The sequence below is a fragment of the Zootoca vivipara genome, chromosome Z1 (assembly GCF_965207765.1).
Source record: "Zootoca vivipara chromosome Z1, rZooViv2.hap1.1, whole genome shotgun sequence".
In the NCBI taxonomy this organism is placed as follows: Eukaryota; Metazoa; Chordata; class Lepidosauria; order Squamata; family Lacertidae; genus Zootoca; species Zootoca vivipara.
Window position 1 is genome coordinate 22,431,445 of NC_142583.1, and position 17,836 is coordinate 22,449,280.

The following is a 17,836-nucleotide window of genomic DNA, read 5'->3' on the forward strand; positions in this document are numbered from 1 at the left end:
TCAAGGCTACTGTCGTCTCTGTTCCAACCAGTCAAGAAATATGCCATCGGGATTCAGGCAGAAGGCACCAAGTAGTTTATCAGCAAAGGGGTGAAGCTGCTTGATCCTGAACCACTTGGTATATTCTGCCAGCGGAGGGAGGGAGGGAAAGATGGATGGATGAGTTCGAGGCAACGGGGAAGAGAAGGGGAGGGGGAAATCTTTGCTGTTGCCAAGGTAATACCTATTATCTCAAATGGAGATGCTGGGAACTGTGTCTGCAGTTCACGGTCCCCCCCCCTCCAATGCAGTTTCCTATCCAGGTAGCCTGCCTTCTACAGGTAGTTAAGTTAGGAGTTCTAGAGCACCTAATTGCCCAGAGAGCCTTCAAAATTTGAATGGAGAATGAACAAAAGATAAATCTGCATCTCTAATTTGTATGTCGTCGTATGTTTATGTTTTGTATTTTTTATGAGCTTAAAGCTGCAATAAAATTTGATTGACTGCATCTCTAAGAAGGTTTGAATATGAGGGGAAAAACTATGATCCTGTGTATAGGTGGGGTTTTCTCCATCTTTCCAGTGATTGTTTAAGCCTTTCTCTCTATTCCTACCCTTTTCTCTTCACCCCAGCATGCCATTCTTTTCTCTTACTCTGGATTGAATTTCTTGCTCCCTGGTGCCTTCTGTTTCCCCTCTGATTGTCTCACTTATTTGAAGTTCCTGGTGATTGTTATATATATATATAACTGAACCACCTCTTAAGGCTGTGCTACTGATCGGTGCCTGAGGTCGACATCATTTCTGCTATATTTGCTGCATCTTTAGCAACTGCAGAAACCTTCTCATCACTGCATCTCTCAGCTGGGAAAAGCTTCTCCAGTCACATTTAGGCCATGCAGCTATCGATGGCAAGCATTTCACTAGCACAAAATCTTCCTATATAAGCAGATGTATGTAGGACTGAAGCGTTAATGTGAACTATTGAGATGTCTGGAAAGATTGGGAAAGCTTATCTTCAGAATCTCCTTGTCTTCAGGATCTTCATAGTCTCTTCCCACCTTGCAGCCAAAATGTTAGGGAGAGGGCCTATCTCCTTATATGCAGAGATTTTTAAATATATATATATGTGAACATTCAAGCACGAGCTCCCTAACCTGCTTCCCAAAGTATTATAACCTAGGACAGGGGTGGCTAACCTGGTGCTGTCCAGTTCAGTGCAGGTGTTGGGGGGCAGGCAGGGACAAATCTGCATGTCCTACATCCCCTAAGTGAACTTGTTGCCAGTGTTGAAGTAAGGTTTGCCTGCTGGCCTGGTTGCCTTCAATGTGACTTTGTGTGTGTGTGGTTGGGGGAGAAGTTTGTTTTCTGCCTCAGGCAACAGTATGTCTTGGGCCCGCCTTGTTCGGGGTTTCTAGCTAATCACTTCCATTTACTCTGACCATTGGGCATGCTGACTGGGACTGATGGGAGTCGAAGTCGAACAATAACTACCCTTGCTCTAGAAAAAAAAAGTACTCATTGATTCTGTTGCATGCATAAGATACAAGCCAGCAAAATTTCCTCTTAAGTATAATACTGTATTTGCTTCACCGTTCTTCATGGAAATCATTGATTTTCTTTAGAGGCACAGTAGACAACAGGACCTGAAGAGGGCAGTAAAGCTATGTCATTCTTTTCACTGCATTCACGGTCTTGATTGTACATTGTGTCGGGAAACTGCACCTCTGGCCGGTACGCCTTCTGAGGCGTTAAACATTCCTGCAGCTATGCCGTAGAAAATATATTGTTGGGTCAATGAAATCTTTTGTCAAGATTTATCCACCTAGATCTCACTCCTTCACATGACAATGCAGAATTGGAAGCCTTGCCCATCACTCATTTTCTGCAAGTAGCGGGTGGATAATGAATCTCCTAAGCCAGCCAGAGTTCAGCCGGGTCATCTGCCTGAGATAAGATCATCATTTAGTTCTGCAAACGGATGAAAGTAATAATTTTACAGGTTGCCAAGAAATGAAATATGCTATTTTCATACTTTGTCTTAACAATTTCAGAGAGGCCAAGTTCCCATCAGGAAAAAAGACCAATGGGATTTCTCTTGTAGGATGGAGGCTTAATTTTTCCAATCATTTGTCTTGAGAGCGGCTTGGCAGCTAGGTTTAAATGGAAAACGTAGGTAATCTTATATGTGGATCTTATAGGAAAGGAGGGGGGAAAGGGACAGATGTACTTATAGAACAGCCTGAGTCAAAATACCTTATAAATTTGTTGGACAGATCCTGCTGGAAACCTTTCCCTTAGAGGAAAAAGCACTTTATTTTTCCGAAAATTAACATCGTTTTAACTCCGAAATGCTACATTTCCCATCACAATTAGAAATATGAAATCTGGAGAGAGATTAAAATCGGATCGGTTTAAACCACATATATATTTAGATGCTTGGCAATATTTTTTTAAAGGACATACAGTCATTTATATAGTCAGGGAGATGCAGCAGTTAGGGGGCTAGCAAAAGAAAATATAAGGAAAAGGAAAAGGAGGGCTCATAAAACCAAGCATATGAACCCAAGCTCAGATGGGATGGGGCAAATTAGGAGGTAGGAAGGCAGATGTTAACCTGTTAACAGATTTGTTAACCTGTCTTGCTTGTGGTTCCTAGGTGGTCTTCCCTATCCAAGCAGTACTCAGGACCAGATCTGCTTTTTTTTTATCTGTTACATCATGTACTTTGAGACCATTTTCTGGAAAAGAGAAATTGCAGTTTCCAGGCAGTGCCAAAATGCCGTGAAGCCAAATAAAATAGATGTGAGGGTGACAGATAATGGCAACATAAGCCCTCATCAAATTTGCATTAAGTTCTGGGCTACAAGGAGCAGTATCAAGCACTGTCTACATTCCACGAAGGGGCAGGATTCGCTTTCTTCACACATCACTAACTTGTGTCGTTACAAAGTAATGCCCTTGCTTTTGCCACCCTATCACTCACTTCTCACACTCTCTATTTCAAGGATGGACAACCATTTTGGCCAGCGGGCGTATTTGGAATTTTGAGAAAGTGTTGGTGTGCGTCAGTCGCAAAATGGCTGCTGCGTGGTGTGTGGTAAAACACAAAATGGTTGTCACATCTAAAAAGAGCTAAAAAGAGACGACGACAACAACAAAAGGTGGAGACATCTTCCCTGCCAATGGAAAAAGATACCTATACCGGCTGTCTCCATGCTTGCTCACAAACAAAAGGTCTTTGGACCTCTCCCTTTTGAAGAATGGAAGGAAAGGTGGGTGCTCAGTCCTGGCATCCAATGAAATGTGGTCATGCTTAAAGGGCACGTGTTCAATGTAAGAGAGGCCAAGTCTGTGCAAAAAGGAAATCAGCAGGAAGAGTTAAGTCTGTCCTGTGTTGTGGATTTTTGATGGAATATTTACTGAGAACTTTTGTGGGTGCCATAGGAACTATTGGCAGACACACTGGTGCCTGCGAGCACTGGGCTCATGACCCCAGCCTTTAAAAGATTTGACTCTCAGATGCTTCCGGAAGAAGCCTTTGCCTTGTTCAAGTAATTTTTCATCTATATTATTATCCTGTTAGTAGTTCATGAATGCAGCAAGTAAGTTAGCAGTGCTGCTGATGTGATTTCAAGACTTGTCTCGGTGGCTTCACGTGGAGTTCATGTTGTCTTTGGAGAGCAAGCAAAGCTTTCGGTTCACTCGCTTCTATTTTTAGGAGAGCAGCTGAAAACATAAGACACACCAGTGTTTGGGTTTTCAGTATAGGGCTCATAAAATTCATTTCCAAATACAATGCTAGGATGGGTCTTCACACACTTCCATAAAGGCAAATGTCAATGGCTAAGTGTGAGTGTCCATAATTTCCCTTTATCTATTGGCCACAGTATGCAGGGACCAGGGCCAGCTCTAGTCCTGCCCCCGGTGGCGTGGGGTGCCAGGGTGCCAGACCACCAGGGGCGCCGCTGCGCCTGCTGAGAGGCGCCGCTGAGGCTGCCCCAGGCACCCCACGCCTCCGCTGTTCAGAGGCTTCAGGCCACTCTCTGGAGGCGCATGGGCCTGGGGCCGCCTCCGCCATGCGCAGGGGCGTCGCAACAGGGGGCGAGCAGTGCCCCCTGGTCCAGGGCCGGCCCTACGACAGGCTGGGTGGCTCAGTGCAGCTGCGCCCACCCACCGCGCTGGGAAATGGGGTGGGGGGTGGGGCGCCGGAGGGATCTGTCGCACCACGGCGCCAGGGCGCCGGGCATGCTTAAGACGGCCCTGGCAAGGACTGTATTACAATAGTTCATTTGAATGATCGGATCAGCTAGAATACTTTATAAGGACTTTTGCTAAATAGCAATGGCTAGGAAGTATGTGTTGACCTTCAGCATGAGAAGTTGAGAACACACAATGGAAAACTCATGACTCATGACTCTCCAATTGGAGAACAGCCTTTACCAAAGGTGTCATGGGCTTTGAAGACACTCAAACTCAGGACACAAGGGAGAAACATGCTAAGAGGAAGGCACGCTTGGCAAATCCACACCGTGATCAACTCCTGCCCGGAAACCAATGCCCCCACTGTGGAAGGACGTGTGGATCCAGAATTGGCCTCTACAGTCATTTACGGACTCATGGTTAAAACCGTGTTTATGGAAGATAATCTTATTCGGCTACGAGTGATTGCCAAAAAAGAATCCTTATACTGCACTTTTATCCATATACACAATCTTACTGTACAATCCTATGCATGTTTACTCAGAAGTAAATCTCACTGAAAACAGGCCACTCCCAAGTAACTGTGTATATAGGACTGCAGCGTCAGTTGCCCAAATATTTATTTAGTTAGTTTAATTATAGTAAGCAGCCTATAAATCAGCAGCTTTCTGTTTAATTATTTGCTTATCTTTTGAGAGTTAATTTTATTGTGTACTATTCTAATGGATTACTTTATTTGTTTATGTTTTTATTGTGACTGGATCAGATTGTTATAAGGTGTGTGATCTTTGTTGTATATGTTGTTGTTTGTTTGTTTAGCTTGTAAATTGCTTTGTGTATAATAATATAGGAAGGGGGATGCAAATTAAAAGTAAAATGAAATGAAATCCACAGATCTCAAAGTGGTTTACAATAAGAAAAAACCAAAAGTACAGTGATACCTCGGTTTATGAACACAATTGGTTCCAGAGGTCTGTTCATAAACTGAAGCGTTCATAAACTGAAGTGAACTTTCCCATTGAAAGTAATGGAAAGTGGATTAATCCGTTCCAGACGGGTCCGCGGAGTACTCAACCTGAAGCGTACTTAACCCGAAGCATGGGTGTAATTGGTTCCGGAAGTCTGTTCATAAACTGAAGCGTTCATAAACTGAAGTGAAATTTCCCATTGAAAGTAATGGAAAGTGGTTTAATCCGTTCCAGATGGGTCCGCGGAGTACTTAAACTGAAAATACTCAAACCGAGGCGTACTTAAACCGAGGTATGACTGTACAATCCAAATACTTACATATCCACCAGACATAGTAATAATGAGCCAGCATTATTGCCATCTCTATATTGCAGAGGAGCAAAGGGGTGATCATTATGACTAGCAGTGTTGTTGAACTTTCTTCCTGGCTTCTTTTCGACCCCTGATGGCCCTCACGTTTGCAGTGTTCTTATTCTCTCTGTCCTTCCTGCTCTAATCCCATTAGTTGACCTGTTCTGATATTACTGTGGCGCATCACAATAAACAACTTCCACCCTGATGCCATTGACAAAGTAGTTCCTGTGTCACAGATAGGATTGGCAACTATGAGATATTATAGGAAACATTACAGTGTGACATTGCGGGCAATGTTGGCAAATTAAACCTCTTCATCTATGGCATGGCTTTTCAGATGTGTATGTTTTATAGCAGATTGAGTGAGTAACTTCAGAGCCTTTCCCTAGCAGTGAATAAATAGAATTTTGTTGTTATTGTTGCTTACCTGTATGGTTTTTTTTGGGGGGGGGGAGTGGAGAGGGTGGGTTGAAGGGGCTGAAGCTGAGAACTAATGTCTTGCCCAAAGGCATCTAGCGCATTCAGAAATCTAAAATAGGAATTTCTAGCCCCAAATGTGTCTTTTAACACTTTACAAACCCAGATTATTCAATAAGGTATGGAGGGCCAAACTAACTGCTAATATAAATGTGACATTCTCTCTTTAAACCTAAACAGCTGCTGTGAGCCCCCATCAAGATTGTACTGTGATTAGGCAAAACAAAGCTTTTGGCAAAGATGTATGATTTGTTGTTGGAGTGGTATACAAAAGATGAGTTGACAAAAGAAGTGATGATTAAATGGGCAAAAGATTTGGGACTTCCGGTGAGGCGCCCTGAGAGTGAGTCACGAAAACTTGGAGCTCCGCGTTCACGGAGCTCAATTTAAAGGATAGTGGCGTTTAAAGAGGGGCGGCTTAGCGTCAAAGCCACCCCTGGAACGGCGAAAATACGGGGTTTTCGTTGGGAATATTCGAAAAGCGGCAAGAGGGACGGAACTCCGCGGCCAGCACTTTTTGTGGAGGCGGCGGAGAGGAGTCCAGCTTCTAACCACAGACGCCATTATCGAGACGCAACACGACAGACTTGCCCGGTAAGCGCCGGTAGCTCACCGACGTGGAGAATTTTGAAAGGGACTCCCCCCCTCCCCTGTGAGGAACAGAGATTTGGGATTTAGAGGCTTTGAAAGCGCTGTTTATAAGATCGTTGTTTATAAGATCGGCTGGAGAAAGCGCCGGGAGGGGGCGAAGAGAAAGGAAAGTCGGAGAAACATTGTATCGTCGGCGGGGAGAGTGGCGGAAACAATTGCTTGTGAACTAAGAGGGGCTGGAAAGAAAGTATCACATCTTGAGCTTGCGTCAAATGGTGCCTTTTTTAAAAAAAAAAGAAAACAAAGTGTGTGAGACTGTAAGACGGGACGAGAGGAATAAGTTCAGACCGTGATTTGTGGTTGGAACTGAAACCCCAGAAACCCTAGAAAGGGGGGAAGAAAACGGAGGAAAAAGATAGATAACATCCTTGTGGAGAGAGGGAGTGAGAGGCGGTAAAGAGGAAGGAGAAGGAGAGGAAAAAGAGAAGGGGCGTTTTGAAGGAATTTAAAGAAAATGGCGATCGTCTGCCTCCGCTAAACTGCCTGGACAAGCTTCCGTCTTCTTTAAGGAAACGAAAGAATTTAGCGGCCTTGGTAGGAGCGACACCTGGTGGACGGATATTGTAATGACGCCCCTGTTCTCCACTTTTTTCACTTTTTTTACGTTTACCTTCTCCAATCTTCTCATCCCCCTGTAAGACTTTGACTCTGTCACCTTCCCTGGGGAAGAAATTGAGTCCCGGACCTCCCAACGTGAGGTAGTAATCTGAAATTGGGAAATTCTATGCTTAATTCCTAATTTGGAAATAATGATATATTAGAGCCCGTTTTGGGGAGATTCCCACTAAGGAAGAAGTGGGGCTTTATTAGAAGAGAAAAAAGAAGAACTGGAGGACCTAGAGGTTACCTGTTTTGGAAAAACAAAGAGAGAAAAAAGACGTAAGAACATGGGATCTAAAACCAGAGCAGCAACGGCGACGGGGAAACGCCAATCTCTCACAGGTGATAATGACCCATTAGGGGATGTCAAGGAGTTGATTACTGAAATGAATAAGACTTTAATTGTTGAAATGAATAAGACCTTAAGCGATAAATTAGATTCTGTGGAGAGTAAATTAGAAAATAATTCCAAAGTAATTTCAGAATTGACTGGACAAATTAAGGAACTTTTCGGTAAAAATAAGGAAATGGAAAAAGCGGTGAAAGAACTGAATATCAAAGTCAACAACCAGGAAGATAACATCAGCAAACTGACATCAGAGGGCAGAGATTTGAAAAGGATACAAGAACGAAATGATAAGGAAAGAAGAGAATTGTTAAAGACGCAGGAAGATTTGGCGGACCAGCTGGCCCTAATAGAGATGAGACAGAAGGAACTAATTCTCAGATTAAGGGGCGTACCAGAGAGGCAGGGTGAAAGGATTGAGGAGAAACTGTTTAAGGAACTTGCGAACTGGCTCGGTGTCAAAGAAGAAGATCTGATGATGGACGTCGATAAAATATATCGTATAAGGGGCGACCGATCCAAGAAGTTTAAGGGACCTGGAGATTGTTTGATTTTCCTAAATTCCGGACTGCTAAAGGACAAAATTTTACAAAGGAAGAAGCAGGAACCCCTGGTGATAGAGGGCAAATCAATTGCCATCTTTAAAGAGGTTCCAAAGAGGTTCAGAGTAAAAAGACTGAAATATAAAAGACTGACGGATGCCCTATCAGCGAAGGGGATTTGGTATGTGTGGGAATTTCCCGAGGGCCTCACATTTACTTTTAAGGAAAGAAGAAAGACAATAAAGAGTATAGAAGACGCAGAAAATTTCCTAGAAAGATCAGGAAAGGAATTGCTGGGAGGAGGGGAAGAAGCAGAAGAAAACGAAACAGAAACAGGCCACTAAGAACGGACGTTATTTGAAAGCACTGTGTGCTTAAGGGGGCAGTAAAGAGGGGAATATAGGTATTGAGGGGTTTTAAGTCCTCACAGATATTTTCCTTAATTTCGTTATTGAGATAATAAAATCTGATTAAATCAAGAAAAAAAAAAAGATAATTTGTTGAGAAAATCATTAAGAGGATAAAAATAATATTAATAATTCTAACTCTAATCATGGAAATAAATGTTGTGTCATGGAATATAAATGGGTTAAACTCCAAGAGGAAAAGAAATAGGGTGGAGCATGTATTAAAAAAAGGGAGTTGGAATGTGATATGTTTGCAGGAAACGCACGTTATGGGAAAGCATGAAAGGGTCTTAAGGAACGAACGATTGGGAATAGAGTACATTTCGGCTGATAAAAGGAAAAAAAAGAGAGGAGTAGTTACGTATGTAAAGGGGAATTTAAAATCAGAAAAGGTATTCCAGGATGAAGAAGGGAGGGTGGTAGGGGTAAGAATCTACACACCCAAAGGGAAGGTAATGGTGATAAATATATATGCACCAAACGGATGCAAATCGAGCTTCTTCCAAAAAATTGAACAAATGTTAAATGAGGTAATTGATGGAGATGAAGTAATATTGGCTGGGGACTTTAATGGTGTCATGCTGCCCAATATGGATAGATCGAGCGACTCCAAAAAGGGGGGTAAACTGCCAAAGACCTTCTTCCAAATAATTGATAATTATGAATTAAAAGATATTTGGAGGTTTAAATACCCAAAGGAGAGGAAATATACATATTACTCCGAGGCTAGGAAGTCGGCTTCCAGAATAGATATAATGTTGGTCTCCACTGGCCTAACAACATTGGTTAGGAAATGTGAAATTATGGCAAAATCAATAACCGACCATAACCCGGTAATGCTAAAGATCAAGGAGAGTAGGAAAAGCTTTAAAAGATGGAGAATGGATGAGAGGATGTTGAATGATGAGGCCTTTGTCCAAAAATCGAGAGAGCTGGTTAAGGAATTTTTCCAAATCAATATGACGCCAGAGGTTGATATAACATCGGTATGGGATGCCAGCAAAGCGTTTATTCGAGGGTTGTACATACAACAAAAAAGCAGATACAAGAGGGATAAGCGAGAGAAATTAGAGAAATTGGAAAAAGAGATAGAAATAAAGGAGAAAGAATTGGGGGAAAATCCAAAAGATATCACTATTAAAACGCAGGTAAAAATTTTACAAACTAATTTGAAACAATTAATGGATGAAGAAATAGAAAATAGGATTATATGGGCAAAGCAAAGAACCTTTGAATTAGGAAATAGATCGGGTAAGCTCTTAGCCTGGCAGCTAAGGAAGAGACAGAGCCAGCAACAAATAATAGCAATAAAGGAGGGGGGAAGGATTAAGACCGACTCGGAGGAAATCCAAGACTGCTTTGTGAAATATTATAGCAAATTGTACAAAGGGGAAAATGTTAATAAAAAGAAATTAGAGAAATATTTAGACAAATTTAATGGAATTAGAATTAGTCCAGAAGAGCTTAAGAAATTAAACGATCCAATTTCAGGGCAAGAAATAGATGAAGAAATAAACAAACTTAAATTGGGGAAATCGCCGGGTACAGATGGCCTGACGGGGAAACATTACAAAGTATTCCGGAATGAATTAAGAGATGTGTACAAAGGAATGGTGAATAAGATCTCAGAAGGGGGAATGTTCCCAAAGTCTTGGCAAGATACGTTTATCACCCTGGTACCGAAGGATAAAGATAAAAAAGAGGAAATAGGGAATTATAGGCCTATTTCTCTGCTGAATACCGATTATAAATTGTATGCGGGGATTTTAGCTAATAGGATAAAGCATGTTTTGAATAGAGTTATAGGCAAAGAGCAACAAGGCTTTTTACCCCGAAGAAAAATGTCCAGTAACATCAGAATTTTGTTAGATGTATTTGAATACCTAAATTGGAACCCTGGTAAAAAAGCAGTTTTTATATTTCTGGACGCCGAAAAGGCATTTGATAATTTGGTATGGGAATTTATGAAGGGGACGTTAAAGAAATTAGGAATCACGGGCAGATTCATGGAGGGAATAAATGCTATATATAGCAAACAAATGGCAAGGCTGATCATCAATGGAGAGATAACTAAAGGATTTGAAATATCTAAGGGGACGAGGCAGGGATGTCCTCTGTCCCCGCTGCTGTTCATATGGGCATTGAATTTTTTGATAAATGATCTGCTAATGGATAAAGATCTTAAGGGGATATCGGTCGGGAAAAGTGAGTTTAAACTGCGAGCATTTGCTGATGATTTAATAATAATGTTGGAGGACCCAGTGGAAACCATACCTAAATTAAAACAAAAGTTATTAGATTATGGGGAGGTAGCCGGATTAAAAGTCAATAATCAGAAAACCAAATTGATGATTAAAAATATAAGGAAGGAGGAGGAAGAGGAAATATATTTGATCAGTGAGTGGGGAATAGTGAAAAAAATCAAATATTTAGGAATTACTATATCCAATAATAATGCGGAACTTTTTGAGAATAATTATGGTAAAATTTGGAAAACAATAAAGGAGGATCTGGTGAAGTGGAACGGATTAAAGCTAACGTTTGCAGGCAGGATTGCCGCAATTAAAATGATGGTGTTGCCAAAATTAATATTTTTATTTCAAATGTTACCAATAAAACTCAAAAAAGAAACATTCGAGAATTGGAAGAGAGACATAAGCAACTTTATTTGGCAAGGAAGGAAAGCGCGGGTACAGTTTAGGATATTGACTGATGCAAAAGAGAGAGGAGGTTGGGGGGTCCCGAACTTGAAACTGTATTACGCGGCCTCCTGCTTGTGCTGGATGAGGGAATGGTTCTTGCTGGAGGATTCGGAGTTACTCAAATTGGAAGGATTCAAAAATATTGGAGGTTGGCATGCACATCTAATAAAAGAAAAAAAGGGAGAACATTCATCATTTACCAATCACGTGTTTAAAAAACCCTTATTTGATATATGGAATGAGTTTAGGAGTTTGTTAGAACCAAAAGTTCCCTGGTGGATCTCACCTTTAGAAATGTCATCGACAAGTAAAGAACCCAAAGGAGGTATTTGGCCTACATACAAAGATTTGATTAGGAAAATTAATAACCAGTACGAGCTTAAATCTTATACTGAGGTTGAACAATATTGCCAAAGTTGGTACCATTATATTCAAGTGCAATCAATATTTAGGGAACATAAAATAGTAGGTTTTGAGGATAAAAGGTCGAAATTGCAGGAATTGTTATTAGAAAATTGGGAGAAGCCATTGGCCAAATTGTATAAATTTTTACTTGAGTGGGAAATGAAGGATGAGATGGTTAAACACACAATGATAAAATGGTCTCAAGATATAGGAAGGGTAATCTTTGTTGAGCAGTGGGAGAAACTCTGGAATGAGGATATAAATTTCTCAGCGTGCATGGCGATAAGAGAAAATTTATGGAAGATGGTATACAGATGGCACCTGACCCCAGCCAAATTAGCTAAAATTTATAGGAACGATCAAAATAATTGCTGGAAGTGTAAGGAAAAATTGGGAGATTTTTTTCACTGTTGGTGGAGGTGTTGCAAGATTAGCATCTACTGGTCAAATATATATGAAGAATTGAAAAAAATGCTCAAACTTACCTTTGAAAAAAAGCCGGAGATCCTGCTGTTGAGCATAATACCTGGGGACATACCAAAGGATAGGAAGAATATATTACTCTATGCTTGCGCGGCAGCCAGGGCGCTGATCGCCCAAAATTGGAAAGGCGATAAGATCCCAACAATTCAGGAGTGGTATATAAAATTAACTGAATATATGACCCTAGCTAAATTAACCGCCTTGATTAGAGGAATACCAAAACAAAAAATTAAAGAAGAATGGAAATATGTGGAGGATTACTTTTATAAACAACGGATAAGCACTAAGATGGTGATATGTTTAGATTAAGAAGCACAAGACAATAAGAAATAAGAAGTTGGAAAGGGAATAAATGTATTTTAAGATCAAAGATAAGGAGTAGCCTAGTAGAACTTAATTGTGTAAGGGAACCGACTATAAGTGTTTGGAAGTCGGAATTTCACCTATCCCTCTTGACTATCCCTTTTAGCTTTACTTACCTTTCGCCTATCTTTTTCTACTTTTCCCTCCCTTCACACCCTTTCTCATCTTTTCCCCTCCCCCCCCATTGACTTACCTTGGATGTTTCGTTCCCGCTGTTCTGTCTATCCATCTCCTTTTTCTAGTTCTTTTCATAGCTCTGTATTTTGATATAGGATTGTAAGGAATTAGTCTGGGGATTCTGAGGCTGGGAAGCTTATTTAATAAGGTTTTAATTTTTGAATTGTTAAGCAATCTGTATTTGTTTCATGTATTCTTTGTATTTTTTGGTTGCTAATTTTTCATTTGCTTTCTTGTCTTGGTATTTTCTTTTGTAATTTTAATATCTAATAAAGGTTTATAAAAAAAAAAAAAGATTTGGGGCATAATATTGAATATGATGCGTGGTTGAAATTATGGAATCAAACTTTAAGATTTACAGCATGTACTGCCTTGAAAGAAAATGTATATAAGATGATGTACAGATGGTATTTAACTCCAGTTAAATTAGCTAAAATGTATAGAATGAGTGACAAAAGTTGCTGGAAATGTAAAGAGAAAGATGGTGAATTTTATCATATGTGGTGGACATGCGAAAAAGTTAAAAGATTTTGGGAAAGTTTATATAACGAATTGAAAAAGATGTTTAGATATACTTTTCCAAAAAAACCAGAAGCATTTTTGTTAGGAATAATGGGAGGAGAGATTAGAAAAGAAGATCAAACACTGTTTATGTATGCAACAACCGCGGCTAGGACTTTGTTAGCCCAAAAATGGAAATTACAGGAAGTACCTACAATCGATGAGTGGCAGATGAAAATGATGGACTATGCTGAATTAGCTAGACTGACTTGCAAGATCCGAGACCAAGGAAAGACGAGGTTTCAAAAGGACTGGAGTAAATATGTGGACTATATGGAGAAAAACTGTAGATCATTAAAAACTCTCGCAGGATTAAAATAAACCTTACGAATTGACCAATATGTCAAAAAAGGAACTGCAAAAAAGGGAATTAACAAGAAACCCGCATGAAGGGAGGGGGGGAAGTCATAGCTCGGCGGAGCAAGGTAAAAGATGTGAATATAAGATTTTGTATAAAAGATTGGTTTTGTTAATTTGTTGAATTTGGAAAATTGGAATAAAATGTATTAAAAAAAAAGATTGTACTGTGATTCATGGGGAAAGGAGATCAACCCCTTTCTTTCATGCTGTGGTCCAGATGAAAATTGCCCCCACTAAGCTGCTATTTGCTTTGAGAGAGAAGCTTCTATCGGCTACTGTGAAAGTTTCCCAACAGCATAGCTGCCAAGTTTTCCCTTTTCTCGCGAGGAAGCCTATTCAGCATAATGGAAAATCCCTGAAAAAAAGGGATAACTTGGCAGCTATGCCCAACAGTGGCAAATAGCAGCTGGAGGGGAGGGGGATTTCCATTGGGACTGTGGCAGTGTGGAGAGTTTACCTATGCCCTGTGTCCCACAGTCCCAATCCCAATCCCCCTCCCCACGCAACAGCTATTAAGAGTAGGAAAAAAAGAGAGGGATATCCTCTTTTATTTGTTTGTTTGTTTATTTCTTAACATTTATATACTGCTTGAATGTAATAAAACCTCTAAGTGGTTTACAAAAAACAAACAAAGCCTAAACACTAATATTATTAGTAAAAAAAACATCCAAAAATAACTAGAAAACAACAGCGAGTAAAATAGTGAAAATGTATGTCAGCGTTCTACATATTTGGATAGGATTCCCTAAGCCAGTGATGGCCAAACTCGGCCCTCCAGCTGTTTTGGGACTCAATACAGTCATACCTCGGTTTAAGTATGCTACGGTTTGAGTACTTTCAGTTTAAGTACTCCGTGGACCCGTCTGGAACGGATTAATCCACTTTCCATTACTTTCAATGGGAAAGTTCGCTTCAGGTTAAGTACGCTTCAGGTTAAGTATGGACTTCCAGAACCAATTACACTCATACTTCGGGTTAAGTACGCTTCAGGTTGAGTACTCGGTGGACCCGTCTAGAACGGATTAATCCACTTTCCATTACTTTCAATGGGAAAGTTCGCTTCAGGTTAAGTAAACTTTAGTTTAAGTGCTCAGTGGACTGTCTGGAACAGATTAATCCACTTTCCATTACTTTCAGTGGGAAAGTTTGCTTCAGACTTCCGGAACCAATTGTGTACTTAAACCGAGGTACCACTGTATACTAATTGTAATGCCTGGAACTTAGCCCAGTAACATATAGGAAGCCAGGGCAAAACCCTGAGCAGAGGTGTTATATGATGGCACAGTCTCACTCTTGTCAGCAATCATGTTGGAGCATTCTGCACTGGATCAAAACTAAGGTAAGCCCCACTTCGAGTGCGCTGCAGTGTCACATTGAAGTCACCAATGCCTGAACTACTGTGGCAGCGACTTCCAATGGCACCTTTGACGCCTTGAGTATCCCATCTCATTTGCCTCTAGCAGAGGACTCCAGTTGGCCGTTGCTGCTCCTTGGGTTTTGAGGCATCTGCTAATGTGTTACTTTTGGCATTCTAAGTCATGCAGGAAAGCTGTGTTTATAGCATTCAACAATCCCCAGAGGTCGAGGAATTCAGTTTTGCATGTTGTCTTGCACCAATTGCCTGCTTCCAGTTTGCACTGCTATAAACAGGTACTTTGATTGCTTATGTTATGGTACATTGAACACATGCAGATGAGCACCACTGTTTATCATCACAATTCTTGCATACCCTTGACCATAAAAACTGGAATGCCTGGATTGCATCTTAGATCTTGGGTGGTCTCTCTCTCTCTCTCTCTCTCTCTCTCTCTCTCTCTCTCTCTCTCTCTCTCTCTGTGTGTGTGTGTGTGTGTGTTTAAATGCTTTGTTGTAGAGCAGACTTTTGAAGCAGGGCCCAAGACAAAACTCCTCATTATTACTAGAATGCACTGCAAGAGGTAGAGACGAATAAATTGAAATTTGACCAGTTTTCTGCAAGGACAAATTTGCAGAGTGTGAGACTGTAATTCTAAAACATGAGAGGGGAAGAAGCCAATATCTGCATAACTGCATACACCAAGGAGAACCCTGATAAGTTTATTATAATGTACTTTGTGCTTTACATGGTACAGTGGAACCTCGGTTTATGAACACCTCGGTTTACGAATTTTCGGTTTACGAACGCCGCGGACTCATCTGGAATGGATTAATCCACTTTCCATTACTTTCAATGGGAAAGTTCGCTTCAGTTTATGAACAGACTTCCGGAACCAATTGTGTTCATAAACCGAAGTACCACTGTATCTTAAAATGGAAGCAAAACTATAAATTGAATCCAGTTGTGTTTATTATGCACTAGCTGACCCGGCCACGCGTTGCTGTGGTTCTTTCCTGTGATTCCCCCCCACCCTGTCACGATCAATAACATATCCTGCCCCTCCTCCCTCCACCCCGGCTCATCCCTGTGTTTCCGTAGGATACCCTTCTCTCTGTTGTCCCAGAACGTCACCTAAATATGCAACCTAGGCTTGATCATCATTTTATTTATTTGTTACATTTATATACCACTTTTTTTCTTCCAAGGGGCTCAAGGCAGTGTACATGGTTCCCCTCCTTCCCATTTTATCCCCACATTCCCATTTCATCCCCACCGCAACCTTGTGAGGTTGGTTAGGCTGAGATATGACACTGATAGGTCCAAGGTCACACAGTGAGCTTCATGGCTTAGTGGGGATTCAATCCCTGGCCTCCCAGGTCCTTGTCCAACACTGTGTAACCATTACCTAGAATATTTCTTCTGGATCAGATTGCCTGGTATGTAACCTGATTTCCCCCCATCTTCCTGACTTCTGTAAGACATAGCTTGCTTGCCTGATTCAATTTGCTCTGGAGGCACCTTTAGATTACGCACTTGGTCTCTGATTGTAGCAACGTCAGCCTCCATCGCCGTGGTAATGTGTGGGTGGTCTTACCTTCTAGTTCCTTCTGAATGTGGCTCTAAGAGGAACACTATGCAAGAACACTTTGCAAGATTACAAATGGACCACATAGGTTGGATTGGAAGGAACTCATTTGGAGGGTTAGATTAGGCAGAATCTTAGGGAGAGCATTAGGGAGGAGGATAGAGGGTTGAGGAGAGGCTTAGCTGGCTAGGAAGAGGGTCAGCAGGGTAGGGAGAGGTGGGGAGGGTTAGATAGGGTTGTCAGGTGTTGGGGAGATTTATTTTTTTACAGACAAACATTATATAGGAACCTTTTAAGTCCCTTCCGGCACCCATGCTGTAATAGTTGTCCCATATGGGGATTGAACCTGCAATCTTGGCATGATCAGCACCACTTTTACCCATCCTCTCCGTTCTAACAGGTTGGGAGATTGGTGACAGTTCATGACACCGGCACTAGTTAGGCCAAAAACAGCACACAAGGGAGTCGGACACTGGCTTTTCTGTCCAAAGTGACACTGTACCCCACTCAGTTCTATGTAACAGTACAGAGGATTTTGAGGCGCAGTCCAATTTTGTACGCCCTGCCCCCTTGCTTCCCACTTCTGGCAGCCACAGTACACTCAGAAAGAGAGGAGATCAGTAGGGCAGGCCCCAGAAGTGCTTTTTTTGTGGAGGGGGCAAATGGCACCCCCTATGGGTCTGGATTTGGCCTCTGGGCCATCAGTTGCTAATCCGTGACCCCGAGAAATACTTTCTCTGCTGATAAATCCATCAGTGAATATTATTGATGAAAAATTGCAACACTTGTTGTTTTTAAACATCTAGGCTTTGTTTAATAGCCTTGAAAAAAATTCTGCATTGTAAAAATCCATAGTTTTTTCTCTGCAAGGAAAATTCATGTTTTTTAGAATATCTGTGGTGTGAAGGAAATGCAAGTCCCCAACTACAGTTTGTACTCACAATGTTCCGATCATCCTCTGCATTATATTGTGAAAGATTAACACCCTGATGTTTGATCACATTCAAGTGCTAAGTGTGGAGAGTCAGAGCATTTTCTTCGAGGTACTTTTCAGATATGACAGTGTGCACTTTTGCCTTGTGGCTTTGCGGGCTCTGTCGGACTCCTCAAAGAAAGGGTGTTTTTTTAAGGATTAAAAAATTATGGATTTTCTTAATCCCTTCTATTACAGTGTAATGTGTATTTATAGTTCCCTTGGGCTCCGCGCAATAAAACTAGTTCAAACCTTTAGTCCTTTTAGTAGTTGAGTTTTATTACAGAAGTTATTTTGTAGATTTTATGCTCAGAGCAAGGTCAGTGCATTACACTGTATAAAT